This window comes from Rattus norvegicus, chromosome 11 (genome assembly GCF_021556685.1).
Source record: "Rattus norvegicus strain SHRSP/BbbUtx chromosome 11, alternate assembly SHRSP_T2T, whole genome shotgun sequence".
Lineage (NCBI taxonomy): Eukaryota > Metazoa > Chordata > Mammalia > Rodentia > Muridae > Rattus > Rattus norvegicus.
The window spans coordinates 49,096,487-49,107,533 of NC_141544.1; the positions used below are offsets into that span (position 1 = coordinate 49,096,487).

The following is an 11,047-nucleotide window of genomic DNA, read 5'->3' on the forward strand; positions in this document are numbered from 1 at the left end:
TCTAGAAGTGTGTGTGTGTGTGTGTGTGTGTGTGTGTGTGTGTGTGTCCAAGTTTGAGGCCAGCCTTGTCTACACAGTCCTTGTCTACACATTAAGTTTCAGGTCAGTCAGAATTATATATTGAGATTCTATCTTAAGAAAGAAAAAGACATCCACCAGCGAAACACACATTTCTCTCTTCTGAGTCAGTCGGTCAGACAGACAGACAGACAGACAGACAGACAGACACCTTCAAGAGTTGTAATGTGAAAGTGTCAGCCCAACCTTTGGATGGTTACACACTAGCTTTTGTGGGTTTTGATCATTTATCATTTTCATACATTTACTTAGTTTCTAGTCCCTGGATATGGCAAAGTCCTGCCTTTGGATGGGAGGCCGTGCCTGTCTGCTTCCTGTCTGCTCCTACTAAGTGGTCGGAAATGCAGTGGACTGCAGCTCAGAGGAAGTTGACAGGTCATCATAGGTGAGTATCTCTAGCTCCCCGACTTTCCCCTAGTGTTTCTTACTGACAATTTCATTCTGTTTCAATGATGTCGCACTAGGACACCTGGAAGTTCACACTAATTTGTCTGTACTGGATGTTCCTTCCACTCACTATTCCAACCTGTCATGTGACAGGAACTCACTCTGTGATGTGTTAGGGAACCAGGATGGACACAAAGGTAAATAAATTGGCATGTTCTGGGGCAAAGTCCTATGCTGGCAAGAAACTAATCACAGTTCTGTCTTAAAGGGATAAGATACAAATTGTTATACCATGAAGAATTTAGATCCCTGGAACTTGCCTTTAGTAGCGACTGGGTTCTTATCACAGGTTCAAGCAACAGGGTCAACTGACCATTGACTCAAACCTTTAAATAAACCTTTGGTTTTTGTAAGATGACAGGAAGTGGCAGCTTGAACCAAGGTGGGTGGCGGCAGGAAGAAAAAAACACTCAGGACTCATCACTAGGGCTGGGTGGTTTACTGGGTGCTGTGTGACAGTTAGGGGAGTCCTGAATTACAGTGGAAGAGGTTCCTGTTCAGTATGCTTCGAGGTACCTGCTCATGCACGGTGAGCTGGGTGTATCTCCGTAACAGTAAAAGTGACATCACTTTGCTGAGTGTTTATGGTTTGTGGGTAAAGCTGTTGGGACAGATGAGCGCTTGGCGTCAAGGTCTAGGGAGACAGTGGGAAACACACCGTACTTTGAGGGCCTCTGCTATTAAGGATCCTGGGAGAGAAGGGATGAGGATGGAATCAGAGGGTAGGGTTGGAAGACAACTCTGCTTTTGTTCTTCTGCACGGTCTGTTTCACCGTACTCACCATACTGTGAATCCAGGGACTCGATCGAGGTTTAATTTGTCAACTCTACACACAGGCTTATGTATGTAGTCTTGCCTTAAAAACTGGAGTTTTTAAGTATAAATAAACACGGACTTCCCAGTCCTGTAGAACGTTATTAGTATAAAACGACCATGCTCAAGTAGAGAAAGGGGATTATCAGGGAAACCCAAGGCATTTCTGAAATAATCCGGGTAATTACGTGGTGACCGTGCAGTTTGGGAGAAATGTATTTCGAAATCTACTCCGAATGTATTTTGAAAGGGTGTGCTGATAAAGTCAAACTAGATACAAAGTTTCTGGGGGTGGGGTGGGGTGAAAGAAAAATGGAGTTTTCAGCAACCGGGTGGATTATATATGCATTTTAGAGGAGCCTGGCTGCGTGGTTATCAGGCACCTTCTCGGACAAGCTGGCATGGAAACGCCTTAGACACCTGGCAGACAGGGTCAGGCTGCTGAGCCACAGTTTGGCGTTCGGAGAAGGGCCGTGAGCTGGATACACACATTTTTGGGCTCAGCGGCATTTATTTGGGCGTTGAGTCTTTGGAACGGGATGGCTCCATCTATGTGGTTTGTGCAGACAGAAAACAGGTTCGGAGTCACGCTCGGAAAAAAGGCTGGCCCGAAACGAATTAACTGTTGTCAGGGAAACAACAAAATCGTAAAGCACTCAGGGTAAGCTTGGTTGATCAAGAGCCCCAAGGCTGAGCTGTGGGCGAGAAAACTAGTAAGGCGGTTCAGACGGATGCAAAACGCTCCATGGGGCGGCACGGTGAGGTGCCAGGGGTGGAAGGAAAAGCACACCTGCGAGGTGGTGAATGCACCACAGAGATTCGGGGTTCCGAAGCACCGAGGCTTGGGCCCCCATTCCCGCTCTCTGCACTTTGGAGGTGGAGGGGAACACTGACCAGCGACCCCCACCGACGGCGCATGCTCCCGGGTGGGTGTGCGCTGCTCCCGGGCTGGGAGGCACCGGGGCTACGTTACCAGCTCCGCCAAAGCAAGGCGAGGTCGGAGGCCTGAGTGAACCGAGAGACCCGCGTCGCCGGGCTCCTGGGAGGCCAGCACCGGCTGACCGGACCAGGGCTGTGGGGGGGCGGCGGCGGCGCCAAGGCCGTTACCTGCTCCACGCTCCTACAGCAGCTGCCTCCACCCGGGACCTAAGGAAGCGCGGGCGTCGCCATGGAAACCACGCAGGGCCTCCTGGGACCTCTAGCTTGTGTATACGCATGCGTACTTGGCACTGTGGGAAAGATGGCGGGCCGGCCGGGGCTAGGGGGCGGGGCACCAGGTGCGCGCATGCGTGCTTGGGACAAGGTCGGGTCCGGGAGGTCTTGTTGGCAGAGAAGCTGGAGCCCAGGCGACCAAGGAATTTACAGCTGACCCTGCTCCTTACCGCAGTGCCAGGAAGGGAGAGGACTGAGAACAGAGTGTCCCTGTTAACTTGGTTTTATACATGGTGGGGTTTCTTGCTAAAACTAAATGTGAGCACAAAAACTGGTGTACGGTATTTCCAAACCGACAACAGGCAGAGTCACTCACTCAGGTGGTAGAATTATAGCTGATATTTTTGAGTTCGAGTGTTAAAACTGGCACTTTTAATTGTAAATTCCTTGTTTCTAAGAAGGGTAGGCAGCTGTAATAGCTTTATTGGTGTCATGCAAAAAGCAAGCAAACAAAACAAAGCCAAAAAACAAAACAAAACAAAACAACAACAACAAAAAAAAACCAACCCAGGGACGAAGAGTTTATTCTGGAGCTAAATATGAATGACCTGGAGCGCAGAGTTACCTTACCTCTAATATCATGTTCCAACATGGTAAACGTTTCATAAAGTTTTAATAGAAAACAAAATAAGTCACAAATCAAGTCACTTGTAAAATATGTAGGCGGGGCCGTCAGATACCAAGCAGGTTACAGCAAACCAGGAAAATCTATAGGCCCCAGGTGCTTCAGGCTGGTGGAAGCGAGGATTTGTTGGTGCTTTCTAAAAGGAGTTACCAGATGGCCAGATATGTTATATCAACCACGGGCCTGTACAGTGGCCAGTCCACTAAGGAAACTAGAGATAGCCCAAGGTAATTTGACTCCAAACTGGTTACATTCCTTCTGGCCACAATGTTGTAATCTATTTAGCGAATCAGATCTTAGGATCTTTTACATGGGTGTGGCTTTCTTCTTTGGGCTTTCAGGTCAGTGCCTGTTAGCTTTATTATGTAATTTCTCTCCCTCACTTACCTTTTATTTTGGCAGCACTAGAGGTGGACCCCAGTGCCTAAGGATTTTGATGTTTACCCCGAGGTCCAGACGCCATGGCTTTCAGCTTCATGGGTTAAGTGATCCTCTTAACGCAGCCTCTCAAGTGACTTGGTCTACCAGGGTGAGCCTGAAAGACCCCCTCCCAGAAAGGGAATTGTACAAACCCAAGGCCCTCAACTATAGAAGTAAAAAGTAAGTTTTTAGATACACAGACTCAGAACTAAAATAAGCCTGGGAAAGTTCAGATGTGTCCAAGCTTTGTGGGACAAGCTGACCCATCATTTAGATGAAACAGACCATAAAAGAAAACAAAATACAGAAACCAGACTAAATTATGGACATTGCTCCATGGGCCACCTGGCAGGAAAAAGAAACAGCCCCTGACTCCCCGGAAGCCCTAACCACCATGTACTTTTTGCTAACTCACTGTTATGATTATAGCCAAAATAGGTAACATACACGTATGCCTCATTTACTCCACCAATCACATCCCTGTAACCATACATCTGCTTCTGTAAGCCTGCTTCTGCTCCCCAATGCCCTATAAAAACCCGTCCCTGGTTCTGCTAGGCACGCCAGTCTTCCGAATTGACTGGGACGCCCACAGATACCTGTGTATCCTGATCAATAAAAATCCTCTTGCAGATTGCAGCCTGTGGACTCGGACTGGTCATTGGGCTCGAGGATCTCCCTCCTGAGGGAAGATTCTCTCTGAGAGTCTTACAAGCCTGGCCTTTTAGCTCACTTTTAAACTTGGTATGAGTCTTTGTAAAGTTTGATTTGGACGAACTTTTGAAGTATCAAAACTTGGTCTGTGATTTGTGCTGTAAATAGTTCCTTCAGGTTGCCCATCACTTTTTTATATCTTTTACAGTCAGTGACTAACCAGGCTAGCCTTGAACTCATAGAAATCAGCCTGTCTCTGTCTCCTGAGTACTGGGATTAAAGGTAAAAGATAAATTAATAGGCAGATTTCTATTAATTCTCTTAAGCACTGTGTTTTTTGAGACAGGATCTCTTGTAGTCCAGTTTGGCCCCACAATTGTTATGTAGCTGAGTATGAACTTTATGTTCTTTACATTTTTAATTAAAATGTTTATTTTTTGAAGATTTATTTTATGTGTATAGGTGTTGTGTTTTATAAAAATAAAGGAGAGAAAGAATATGTTTGGTGGATGTGCAGTCAGGTATGGGGGAAAGGATACCTCTGTGGGCCCATGCTGAGGCATCCCTTCCCCCTGAGGGACCAGCCACACAATGATGGTGTAGTATAGAATAGAGTTTATTCAGGGCATGGGGAAGGGAGTTGAGAGGGTAGTAGAGACAGAGAAAGGCAGAGAAAGGGTGAGTAGAGGAATAGAGGTCGGCCATGAGCACTTGGAGGGAGAGACGGGGGAGGGGAATTCGGAGAGAGGGGGGTAAAGGGCCAGAGGACAGACGGAGAGCAAGAAGGCAAGAAAGAGAGGAGGGGGGCAAGAAGCCCCTTTTATAGTGTCAGCCATACCTGGCTGTTGCCAGGTAACTGTGGGGCAGAGCCTAGACAAAAATGCCAACAATAGGTGTTTTACTCCTTGTGTTGTGTATGTGTGTACCAGGCGCATGTATGCAGTGACTGAGAAGGCCAGAAGAAGGCTGAAACTGGAGTTAAAGACCGTTCTCAGCTGTGAAAAGGACCTGGGATTCGAGTAGAGGTCTCCTGTGAGAGCAGCAAGTACTCTCGACCACTTAGCCATCTCTCCAGCGCCTACTTGTTTGGAGACAGGCTCTTACTATGTAGCTCTGGCTGGCCCGGCTCCATAGACCAGGGTAGCCTTGAACTGGCTCCTCGACGCACAGTTACTTTTGTTTTCTTAAAGAATATTTTTATCTTTTGCTGGGCATCGTGATATGTACCTTTAACCCTAGCACTGGAGGCAGAGGCAGGCAGATCTCTGAGTTCAAAGCCAGCCTGGTCTACAAAGCTAGTTCTAGGATAGCCAGGGCTACACAAGGAAACCCTGTCTCAAAACAAACAAACGCGAACACCTAACAACAAAACCAGAATATTTTATGTAATCTCTGACAATTTTCTATTTGTATATGACGTATCTTGAGATATTTACCACCCTCCAGGAACCTGAATTCTTGATCTTCTTTTCCCACCAACAAAATGTTGGACTCACAAACTCCATTTTATTCTGGGCGTCCATCTTGGTATTCAGCCACCGCTTCTTCCCTGGAAGATAAGTTCCCAGTAACTCTGACTCAGTGACCCTCCCAACCCAGAAATGTCCATACTTGCTATGTTATGACTAACTGCTCTTTGGCTCCTGTAACCTGCTTATGCAGACGTTCAAGGACTAGTTTGAGGTTGCCTTGACTACCTAGTCTTGGCAGAGCAGAGCAGCCCTTGGCTTGCTTGTGTGGACAACGTCTTCTTGTGATTTTTACCATTAAAAATTCTTCCCTCAGTTCAAGTTTGGCTCGGAGACTGCTGCCCTGCTCACACTAATCCATAAATCTTTTAATTATAATTGGAGTAAGTCTATAGCCTATTCTCTGGGGCCAGGAACCCCATAACACATGACAAAGCACTGTGATCTCGGCAGGTTATAGCAGAGAGAGTTTATTAGGGGCTTACAGTCTCGGAGGGTTAGGTGATGACTGTATGGCAGGGAGCATGGTAGCTTACATCCTGAGGCAGAAATAGGAAGCAGGGGGTGGTGGGGAGGCGAGAGGGAGTTGATTGAGGGAGAGAGAGCTAGGCCACCTCACACCTCTTCATCTTTCCAAATAGTTTCACCAGCTGGGGGTCAAATTCTCAGATACTCAAGCCTCTGGGGGCTATTCTCATCCAGCACAGGTGCTGAGTGGTTCACCCCTGAGTGTTTACCTGGCCACACAGCTGCTTTTGGAGGTGGAAAATGATTCATTCAGAAACATACTGAACTTAAAACTTATTTGGGTTATCTGACCATTCTGTGTGTCATCTCCAAGCTCAGCAATTTCAATAGGACGTTTCATAAATTCAGCCTGACTTTTCAGAGTCCTGATTATACATTTTAATGGTTATTAAAAACAAAAACAAAAACAAAAACCTGGGCCTGTCGTGGGAGTGCACACCTTTAATCCCAGTGCTTGGAAGGCAGAGGCAGGGGTATCTCTGTGAATTCCAGGCCAGCCTGGTCTTTATAGAGAATTCCAGAAGAGCCAGGGCTATGTAGAGAGAACCTGTCTCAAAAAACCAAAACCAAACCAAACCAAACCAAACCAAACCACTACCAGCAGCACCAGCACCAAAACAACAACAACAACAACAGCAACAACAACAACAACAAAAACCCAAACCAGGGGGTGGGGATTTAGCTCAGTGATAGAGCGCTTGCCTAGCAAGCACAAGGCCCTGAGTTCGGTCCCCAGCTCTGAACAAAAGAAAAAAAAAAAACCCAAACCAAAACAAGAATATACTTAAAAAAAAAAATCACAGTGCAAAAGGAAGCACTGGGAACTTGAGGGAAGCATTGTAGACTTTCATTTGTATCATGTAAAGAGAACCGGATCAATATCCCCACTCTGAGTGGAAACTAAGTTAGGGCTGTCCAGAGCAAAGCACAGTTTGTGCAAAGTGCCCAGAGTGAAGCTGGTTGATGACGAACTCCAAAAACCTGGCAGCCGTTCCTTTAGCCAGCAGGTGTTTTCTCGCTTTCCTGTAGGGCACACAGATCACAGCGGGAGGGAACGCCATCAGTGAACGTGTGCTCCATCCTGCGTCTTCTCCACAGAACACAAGAACGCAGTCACAGTTTAGATTTGTCGTGCACCTGGCAGTCAGAAAATGAGCCTATTACTGTCTTACATAGTCCTCGGAGAGAGGAAAACTAGAAGGTTCATGTAGCAGACTTTATGGTGGGAAAGGTATTTTTTTGTGGGTAGGGAAAGAAACAGTCCATACACAGTGTAGATATTTTGAAAACAGAGGAAAGAATGAATGTAGAATTGGTTTATAACCTTCATGGATTTAAAGTATCTTGATTATATCCCCCTCCCCTCCCAGACTTCCCGTCACATATCTCTCCCACTTTATGACTGGTTTTCCACTCCTCTGAATTGAGGCAGTGGGTGTGGGTCACCCACTGGGACATGGGGAATCCCATGTAAAGAAAAGTGTCTTTCCCCTTACCACCGCCCAACCCTCGTCAGCTAAGGATGGGCCTCAGGAGCCCGTCTGCCCTGCAGGCTAGACCTTGTAACTGGCTTGGTCCTGTGCAAGTTTTATGTGGGGAGCCACAGCAGTAACGGTCATGTCAAGTCCAGAGACAGCCTTTCACAGCCATCCTCCCCGATGTTCTCTCTCTTTCCTCTTCTCTCGTGTTCCCCAAGTCTTGGCAAGATGGCCGATATAAATGTTCCGGCCATGTTCCAGTCTCCCAGTTGTTCATTTTCCACACGTTTAACAGTAATGTGTCTCTGATTTAGCCAGTACACACTATAATACAAAGTTACTATATACTGATAGAGAATGGGGTAACCACTGGCAACTAAATAAGGGGGGGGTGGGGACAGGAGGGTGGAGAGGAGGGTAGGGAATTATTTATCTAAACCAAGGATGTACGAAATAGCCTTCTGAAACCCCATTCATTAATAAGCTGATTGAAAGTATAATCTTTAAAGGAGTTTGAACAGAAGTTCTCCACATTAGTGACCCATACTGCACCTTGAAGATCTGGGCTATTAAAACTTCAGTTCCAGGGGCTGGAGAGATGGATCAGTGGTTAAGAACACTGACTGCTCTTCCAGAGGTCCTGAGTTCAATTCCCAGCAACCACAAGGTGCCTTAAGACAGTCTGTATTGGGATGAGATGCCCTCTTCTGGTGTGTCTGAAGTAAAGTGTACTTATATATGTAAAATAAATAAATAATAAAACTGCATTATATAAAAAGTAATAAATAAAGCCTCAGTGCCAGACACAGATTACCTGCCTGTGAGTTACTGGTTAGAGAGACTCAAGAGGCTCCCCAGACAACGCAGGCTGTTGCTAATGCACTTTTTGCGTTCCAGAAGTAACTGGTAAGACTCCCTTTCTTGCTGAAGATACCACACACTTTGTACAGAGGAAATCAATGTTGAGCTGACCAGGAGACTGTGTGCTCTGCTTCCAGCTAGCTTTCATAGTGTTGGAGGGTGCTGTAGGGGAAAAAGACGTCAGTGGTCCATCCAGCGCTGAGCCGTGGATGCTACAGTATGGGTATGCCCAGCAAGAGGGGTTCACTAGCAATAGTGGTTAGACTGTGTCTGGGGTGACCTGGTCCTCCTGATGGGATGTGACACATCCTCCACAGGAATAAGTTCAGTCCTGGGCCTAGGGATGTCACGGGTTCTAGGGGAGAAATTACTGATGATGTCTCTCTAAATGGTCATGTTGTCAATCTGCCTTCTAAATTATTTATGTTTGTTTCTATGGGTTTGTGCTGCTCAATTAAATTTTGACTTGTGAATTAGTTAACTTTCAGCTGTATTCTAGGGAGTGTTCTTTCCCATCATAACAACCACTTGGGCACAGGGACCAGGCTCAGGATCTCTGAGACACTGGTGAAAAGAGCAGGCGCCGGAACCAAAGAGGTCCCACCCTGCTCTAGAACACCAGCCTCTCTCCTCTGTGATGAATAACAGGGAGGAGAGGGTCTGGTACCAGAAGGAGGCAAATGCTCAGGGCATTTCCTAATTGACAGGCCTTTGCCCCTAATGCTAGTGATCTCATTTCTCAATCAGTGTGTGCATGCCTGTGTTTGCGTGTATTCGTGTGTAAACATGTGTATATGGTATGCATGTGTGTCTGAGTATGTGTGTGCATTGTGTGTATATGTATACACATGTGTTTGTATGTCTGTGTATTCTGTCTGTATACATGTGCATACATGTGTGTGCATCTGTGTCTGAGTGTATGTGTGTGTATATATGTACACGTGTATGTGTCTGTGTTTGTATTCATATGTGTATATGCATGTGTATCTCTATATTTATGTGTGTATATATGTGTCTGTGTGTATTGTGTATATGCGCGTACATGCACATATACACACATGTGTATGAGTGTATCCATATGTGCATGTGTGTATTTGTGTGTGTGTATATGTATGTTTATATATGTGTATATGCATGTGTCAGTGTGTATGTATGTATTGTGTATATGTTTGTATGAGTTTATCTGTGTGTGCATGTGTGTATTTGTGTATATATATATGTGTGTGTCTGTGTATATGAGTGTGCATGTGCTTTTGTGTGTATATGTGTGTACACATGTGTGTGTGCATGTGTGTCTGAGTGTGTGTTGTATGTATATGTGTACATGCATGTATGTCTGTGTATATTCATGTGTGTATGTATGTGTGTGTGCATGTGTGTCTGAGTGTGTGTTGTGTGTATGTGTGCATGCATGTATGTCTCTGTGGATTTGTGTGTATGTGTGTGCATGTGTCTGCGTGTATGAGTATGTAATGTGTGCATATGTGCACATGCACCTGTGTGCACCTGTGCATATTCAAGTGTGTGTGTGTGTATTTGTATGTGTATGTGTGTGTACGTGTGTCTGCATGTATGAGTTTTTTATTGTGTGTATATGTGTGCACACACACGAGTGTGTGTATGTGTCTGTCTGCGTGTATATGTGTGTATTGTTTTTTTCCTTCCACTATGAAGTTCTAGGTTATATTTGAGTGTGCATGTGTGTCTGTGTATGTGTTGTGTGTATATGTGTGCACACATGTGTGTGTCTGTGTGTCTCTGTGTGTGAGTCTGTATGTGTATTAGTTTTTTCCTTCCACTATGAAGTTCTAGGGATGAAACTCAGGAAGATGTTCAGACTTGGAGGTAAGTGCCTTTATCCACTGAACCATCCCATGGGCCTTTGACCTTGCTTTGAAACTCAACATTTGGACTTCTTTACTAGTTTTGTACTCTGATTTTTTTAATGCAATTCAAATCACTATATAAATAAGATGCATTAGAACTCATTATAAACATACCTCAAAGCCTTTAAAATAGGGGAGATTATTTCTAGTTAGTCATTGGCAGCCACCAGCTCTGAAGTGTCAGTGAAGTTTTACAGCATCCAACAGCTGGTGGAGGGAGAAAGCAAGAAACAGGCCACTCACAGAGGAATCCTTGTTATGCGTCAGTTCGTTGGGTTTTTAAATAACCCTCTAGAAAACTAAAGCAGGAAGCCGCGCTTTATTTAAATGGCCACTGCGGCTGTTTCAGTCTTCAAAACTCTGTTGTTTGTCCAAAAGCCCTTGAATCCAGCCTCCTCTTGGATAAGGTGGATTTTTCTGGGCTTTTCCCTAGGCTCTGGACTCCTACGCTTCTTTTCCACACCCCACAGCCCCGCCTCTTCTGCCCTAGGCACCGCTCCAGGGTCTGTGATTGGTGCGCTTCTGAGCTCACAGCCTGGCCTTTTAGGGACTGTTGTTAGGCCTTTAAAGTGATA

At 45.7% G+C, this 11,047-nt stretch overlaps 1 protein-coding gene across 10 annotated transcripts in view; it reads right to left on the minus strand.

The window, feature by feature from the left end:
* Positions 1-2,509, minus strand: part of Lca5l (lebercilin LCA5 like) — a 34,246-nt gene extending 31,737 nt beyond the window's left edge. For 9 of the 10 annotated variants that reach the window (XM_087576757.1, XM_087576752.1, XM_087576756.1 and 6 more), the window contains exon 1: positions 2,447-2,509. The gene's annotated coding sequence lies outside the window, so the exon portion shown is untranslated. The remainder of the gene's footprint in view (positions 1-2,446) is intronic. The other variant, NM_001415728.1, reaches the window with a different exon arrangement.
* Between the last annotated feature and the right edge of the window lie 8,538 nt (positions 2,510-11,047).